Genomic DNA, 6427 nt, shown 5'->3' with positions numbered 1-6427 from the left:
CCCTTTCATCAGTTTGGGTTTCTACGTTCACTTCCAGCCTAAGATTCTAGGTTCACATCTAAACAAGCCAGAACTGTCATCATCCTCATACTACAGGTGAGTAAGGTCAGATCTTTCTTTTGAAGGGAAATCCTACCCAGAGCCCTCTCCTCTCCAGGTTGTGCATTTATCCCAGGGGACCATGATGCACTATCATTACAGCCTTTCCCAGGAAGTTCTGCCCCCAAGCAAAACCGCTTGACTGGCTCTATGTTTATCTCATGCTTTTCCGGGCAATAGATCTCAATTTTGACTACGCATTGGCAGAAGTGGGAGATGGGGCTAGATTAAAAAAAAAAAAAAAATCCTGATGTCCAGGCAATATCACAGACTAATTAAATCAGAATAACAGAAGGTTAGGCTTCCCAGGCGGTGCTAGCAGTGAAGAATCCACCTGCCAAGGCAGGAGCCACAGGAGACATGAGTTCAGTCCCTGGGTCTGGAAGATCCCCTGGAGGAGGAAACGGCAGCCCACTCCAGTATTCTTGCTGGGATGATCCTATGAACAGAGGAGCCTGAAGGCCTACAGTCCACACAGTTGCAAAGAGTTGGACATGACTGAGCACACGCACACACACAATGGAAGACAATCGAACGTGTTTTTTTTAACTCCCAGGTAATTCCAATGTGCAGCCAGAGTTGAACCAGAAATTTCTTTTTCTTGGAGTAGAGCTGCTTTACAATGTTGCGTTAGTTTTTGCTATACAGAAAAGTGAATCAGTTATACACATACAAAAACCCCCCCCTCTTCTGGATTCCCTTCCCATTTGGGGCCTCACAGAGCACTGAGGGGGCCCCTGGGCTGTACAGTCAGTTCCCGCTAGTTACCTATTTCATACGCAGTGGTGTAACAGGTCAATCCCCATCTCCTCATTCATCCCACTCCCTTTCCCCCCAACTGGTGTCTCTATGCTTCTTCTTTACATCTGTGTCTCTATTTCTACTTTGCAATAGTGAACCAAAATTTCTGAAACACTGACATAGGAAGCAGAGAGCAGGGCCCTGAGGTTGGACGGACCTGTGTTGCGTTCCCAATTCCACCACGCTCCAGCTATGAGACCTCAGACAGCTGCGTTAGTCTAGCTGAGCCTGGCTTTCCTCATTTGCAAAACGAGAATGACAGCAGTGCATGCCTTAGGTGCTCTCATGAAGATAATATGAGATTTTGCCCGTCAAAGTGCATGTCCTCTGGTCAGAGCTCAGTAAATAACAGTCGCCCTTCTGTCATAACCTGGAGATTATGCTCTGTGTATTTCTTCTCTTCTGCATTTAAGGAAGCAAAACCAAGTTATAGAAATTATAATGAAATGGGGTAGAGTAAATGATGAACTACAGATTGGGTTATTCATTCATTCAACTGATGCTTAATAAGCACCCTCAATGTATTAGGCTCTTGTTGGGAGCTGTGAGTGAAATGGACATGGCTATTGAGCTCACCAAGCTTCCAAGCTACTGAGTTGAAATTATGAAGGGGGAACCATAAAGAAATAAAATAATGACAATACATCCTGATAAGTCATCACAGAAAGGAAACAAACAGGGTGTGAAGACAGAGAACCAAGAAGAGGGATCCAACCACAGAGGCTGACGCAGTGTGTTTGATTTAGTTAACATTTGGACTGATGACTACACAACACAGTCACTGATTGATAGCAAGTGTGACTTATCCAGCGAGTACTGCCAAGTACTGGGACCTGCAGGGGCAAAGAATAAGAGACTGCGCACTGGCCGGCGGCCAGCTGTCCCTGAGCCAAAAGCAGATGGGTTGCACCCTGGACTCGTCTGGCATGGCTGGTCACAACTACCCCACCAATCCCAAGCACTCCATTCCATGCTTTCAGACGGGAAACATTTCTCCTGCACCACGGCATGGGGATCCAGAACCCTTCTTGGCCCTTCTTGCTATTTAAAAAAATATATTCATGTGTTTGGCTGTGCTGGGTCTTCGTTGTGGCACATGGGATCTAGTTCCCTGAGCAGGGATCGAATCCAGGCCCCTAGTATTGAGAGGGTGGAGTCTTCACCCTGGATCACCTGGTGGGAAATCCCCAATTGTTTTTTTTTAGGAATGATACCCAACTGGAGTTTGCTTCCTGCACTAGGGACCTTTCCCTAGTGTCCTGGCACTAGGAAACACAATTTGAAACCATAGGAAAAAGTACTAGCATGTATCTCTTCTCTCAAGAGTTCCATGGGGAGGAGAATCGGGTCCAGAGGACAATAACAATTTCATAGAGAAGCAAACAGGCCTAGAGAGGAAACTGTTAGGCCCAATGATTTGCAAGAATAAAAGGAGCCTGATCAACCTCAGTACACTGTTCCCAGCTCCTGGAGTGCCTCCCTAGAGGGTGCAGCCCCTGGGCAAAACGGCCAGAGATGTTCCACTCTGGGAGTCTACACAGCCAGATCAAACCCCTGTAAGTGCTTGTGGGTGTGAGACAGACAGGAACAGAGTAGTAAGGACCGATGCACTGGGACCTTCTCATGTCTCTAAGACCTTGTCTGGTCTTTTCACCGTGAGCATCTTTGCCATTGACATCTTCGCTGCAAGCATCTTTGCTGTATAACTACTAATGGGTTGTAAGGCAATTTTGCCATAAAAGATAAAATAACAAAAAAGAGGGACTTTAAAAGGATATAATGACTTATACAGAACAGAAACAAAACTCACATACTTAAAGAACTTATGGTTACCAAGGGGAAGGGTCAGAGGGAGACTGGGAGTTTGGAATTGACATGAACACACTGCTGTATTTAAAATAGCCAGCCAACAAGGACTTACTGTGTAGCACAGGAAATGCTGCTCGGTACTCTGTAATAACCTACATGGGAGAAGAACTTGAAAAAGAGCAGACACGCGTGTATGTATAACTGAATCACTCTGGTGCACACCTGAAACCTGCACAACACTGTCAATCAACTCTGCTCCAATATAAAATTAAAAAAACTCAAATCTACAAAAGGTCTTAATGGGGGGGGTGGGGGAGGAATTAGAAGATTGAGATTGACACCTTGGAGCATGAGACTCCCTGACAGGCCCCCTGCACCGGGAGCACGGACTCTTAGCCACTGGACCACCAGGGGGACCCACATACACTCTACTGATTCTATGTATAAAATAGATAACTAACGAGATCTACTGTATAGCACGGGGAACTCTACTTACCGCACTATGGTGACCTGAATGGCAAGGAAGTCCAAAACGGAGAGGATATATATGTACATATATGTATAGTTGATTTATTTTGCTGTGTAGTAGAAACTAACCCAATATTGTAAAACAACTATATTTCAATTAAAAATTAATTAAAAAAATTTTAATTAAAATGTCAGAATGTGAAAATGAACAACTAAAATTTTAAAATGACATAATGAAACATGAAAAATCAATAAAAAATTAAAGACTTTATTGCAAAATATAAAATATTCAAATGTGTTTAAAATTTCTGACTCATGGCAATACTGCACAAGGAACCAATTTTATTTTGTGAGTTATACCTTAACAGTTGTCTTCCAAGCCTTTGTTCACATATTATACATTTTTTGGCTTATTGACTCATCTCCTTGTTCAGCCTCATATTTTTTCTTTTTCCCTAAAATTTCTTCCTTCGTTAAGAGAGATTTCCAAATATGGGGATGCATATTTGTAACTGAGTGGTGTATTGACTGGTGAATGCCTATTGCTTATTCTTGGAGTATTGTCATATGTCTGTTGATAGACATTCCATGGGAAAGGCGGGTTCAACTCTGAGCCTTCAAACACCCTTGACCTGCTTCACTCCAACGTAGTGTGTTTCAAAACAAGAAACCAATTCTTGGGGGCAAACCACCATGCTCTGTCAGTTTGATAAAGCCATCATTAATCAGGTTAACTTAGAAAAACACTATTCATTCCAACCATTTGAAACCAACCTGTCAAACCAAACTGTCAGCTAGTTATTTTATCTTTCAGAGCAAAGCTGTCTTCCAATCAATTAGTTATGTAGCAAAAATATTTTTAGCAAAAATGCTGTGGCAAATATGTTTACAGCAAAGAACCTCCCAGAAAAAAATACCCATAATCCCCAAAGACATTCTCCCTGTCCATATATTCATGAGCACTAGCACTTCAGAGGCACCACCATCTTCCACCAAGTGTCCAAAAGAAGAAAGAAGGAAGGACAGGGGAGGGAGAAAGGGTATCTTCCATCAGTGAGAACCTCCCCTGAGGCAAGCATGACAGAGGTGATTTACCCTTGTTAATTCATTTAACCTAGAAGATAGGCATTCATACGCCCATTTTACACATGAAGAAATTGAGGCTTAGAGAGCTTAAGAAAACTGACAATTGCTGCACATTTCATAAGCACTAGAACTCAGCTTTCAGAGCCCTTCTTTCTTCCAAGGTTTACTTGTCTGACCTGACGCAATCTTCTAACCCAACTTCCCGCACAGTCACTCCCAGGAAATGGTTTAAATAGAAATTTGACAGCTCAGCATCAACTTGAAAGAGTGTAAACCAATCAACAGTCGCTCCAGGAGGACCAGGATAAACATCAGGATTGCTCGGGAAGACAGAGAAGTACTGATTGCCTCTGACTGCCTCAGAGAGATGCTCTAAGCAGTGTCCCGTGGCTTTGGTAAATGAAGAAGGAAGCCACAAAGACAGTACTGAAAAACACTGGACATTTCCCTGTGCTTCCCCCATAGTCCCCCAAAGTGAATCCTGAAAGGTTAAAAGTGGTTTCATCACAAATGTGGTTGTCAGTTTCATAAAGCAGGGAAGAAAAAGTCATTCATGGGGAACTTAAGCCTTCTTTTTACAAAAATGAACACTGACCCCCAATTCACAACCACAGAGAGGAGAAAATGAAGTCCCATACAATACAGCATAGAAAAGCAAGAGCAGGAGGCCAGAGACATAGGGTCCATGTAGCAGTCCACCACACTCCCTATCCAGGTCACTTAACAAGATTACTGTGCGCTCCTCCAACCAACACCAGCACCTCGTTCTAAACGCTACTCTAAGCTCTGAGAAAACAAAGATTAAGACGACAGTGGGACCTCCAGTTCTAGCCATGCAGAGTAAAGACTAGAAGACTTAACTTCCTGTCGTAACAGCTGTAAAACTGGACCAAGTTTATGAAGCAACTACTTTTGGGTATTGGGCAACAGACAACATAGTTCTGTGATCTTGAGAGAAAGGAAATATGCGACATGAGCTCCCCGTTCATCTCAGCTTCCTGCCTGTGCTGTTTTCAAATGGTGACAGGAAAGTGGTGCCCAAAGAGCAAGCAGCAGTCTTACAAGGAAAGGAAACAGACGTCAGGTTTGGGGGGCTGCTGAGGCAGCCAGAATTGGTGAGGAAGGACACACGGAAGAAGGAAGCTGTGCAGAGAAGCAGCAGAAACTTTTGTGTAGGCTCCTTTGGTTAAATGTTAAACTGCAAATGCAGAAGCATCAGGAAACAGCTACAGGGAACTGACAAGCTGAATGGGCATTACAGGAGTCATACACTATTGGGATATCATGGAATTCTGACCAACTGGAGTAGAGACAGATGATTATAAGCCCAGGCATTCAGTTGAGATCCTAGAAAGACCACATTTACGTAGACATTTGTCTCATCTTATCAAGCCCTTTGAACATGCCTTAACAGGATCAAAACTTCCAGGAAAAAACACACACTTCAAAAAAAAAAAACCCTCAACATTTTTCAAAAGAAGACAACAGAAATCCTGGAATTCAACAATATCCAACATACAATAAAAATTACCAGATATGGGAAAAAGTCAGGGAAAATGTGACACACAGCCAATAAGAAAAAGATCACTGACATGCCAGAAATGGCAGAGCTGTTGGAATTAGGGGACAAGAACTTTTAAACAGATATTATATACCTAGTCATAATTTTAAATGAAAAAATGGATAAAACAAGTGAATATCTAGGAACTCTCAATAAATGAAAGCTATAAAAACAATCAAAAGAAAATTCTAGCAATGTAAAACACCACATCGTAAATTTTAAAATTTGTTGGGTGGGTTTAACAGTTTATGGACATTTCAGAAAAAAAATTTCTTAACTCAAAGACAGGTCAATAGAAATTAATCTAATTAAGACATAAAGAGGAAAAATACTGAAAATATTAACTTGAGAGACAAGATCAGGTCCAATATATGTTTAATGAGAGTCCCAAAAAGAGAGAAGAAAACTAGTTGAAGCAGAAAATGTACCTGAAGAAATAATAGCAAAAATTTTCCAAATTTGATGAAAAACAACTCATGAACCCAAGAAACTCAAAATGACCGACAGGATACATTTTTTAAAAAGAAGAAAGAACACCAAACAGAGGTTTATCACATTCAAATTAATGTAGAAAAGTCTTAAAGCAATCAGAGAAAAATACAC

This window comes from Cervus canadensis, chromosome 30 (assembly GCF_019320065.1).
Source record: "Cervus canadensis isolate Bull #8, Minnesota chromosome 30, ASM1932006v1, whole genome shotgun sequence".
Taxonomy (NCBI): domain Eukaryota; kingdom Metazoa; phylum Chordata; class Mammalia; order Artiodactyla; family Cervidae; genus Cervus; species Cervus canadensis.
This window is presented reverse-complemented; position numbering follows the sequence as displayed.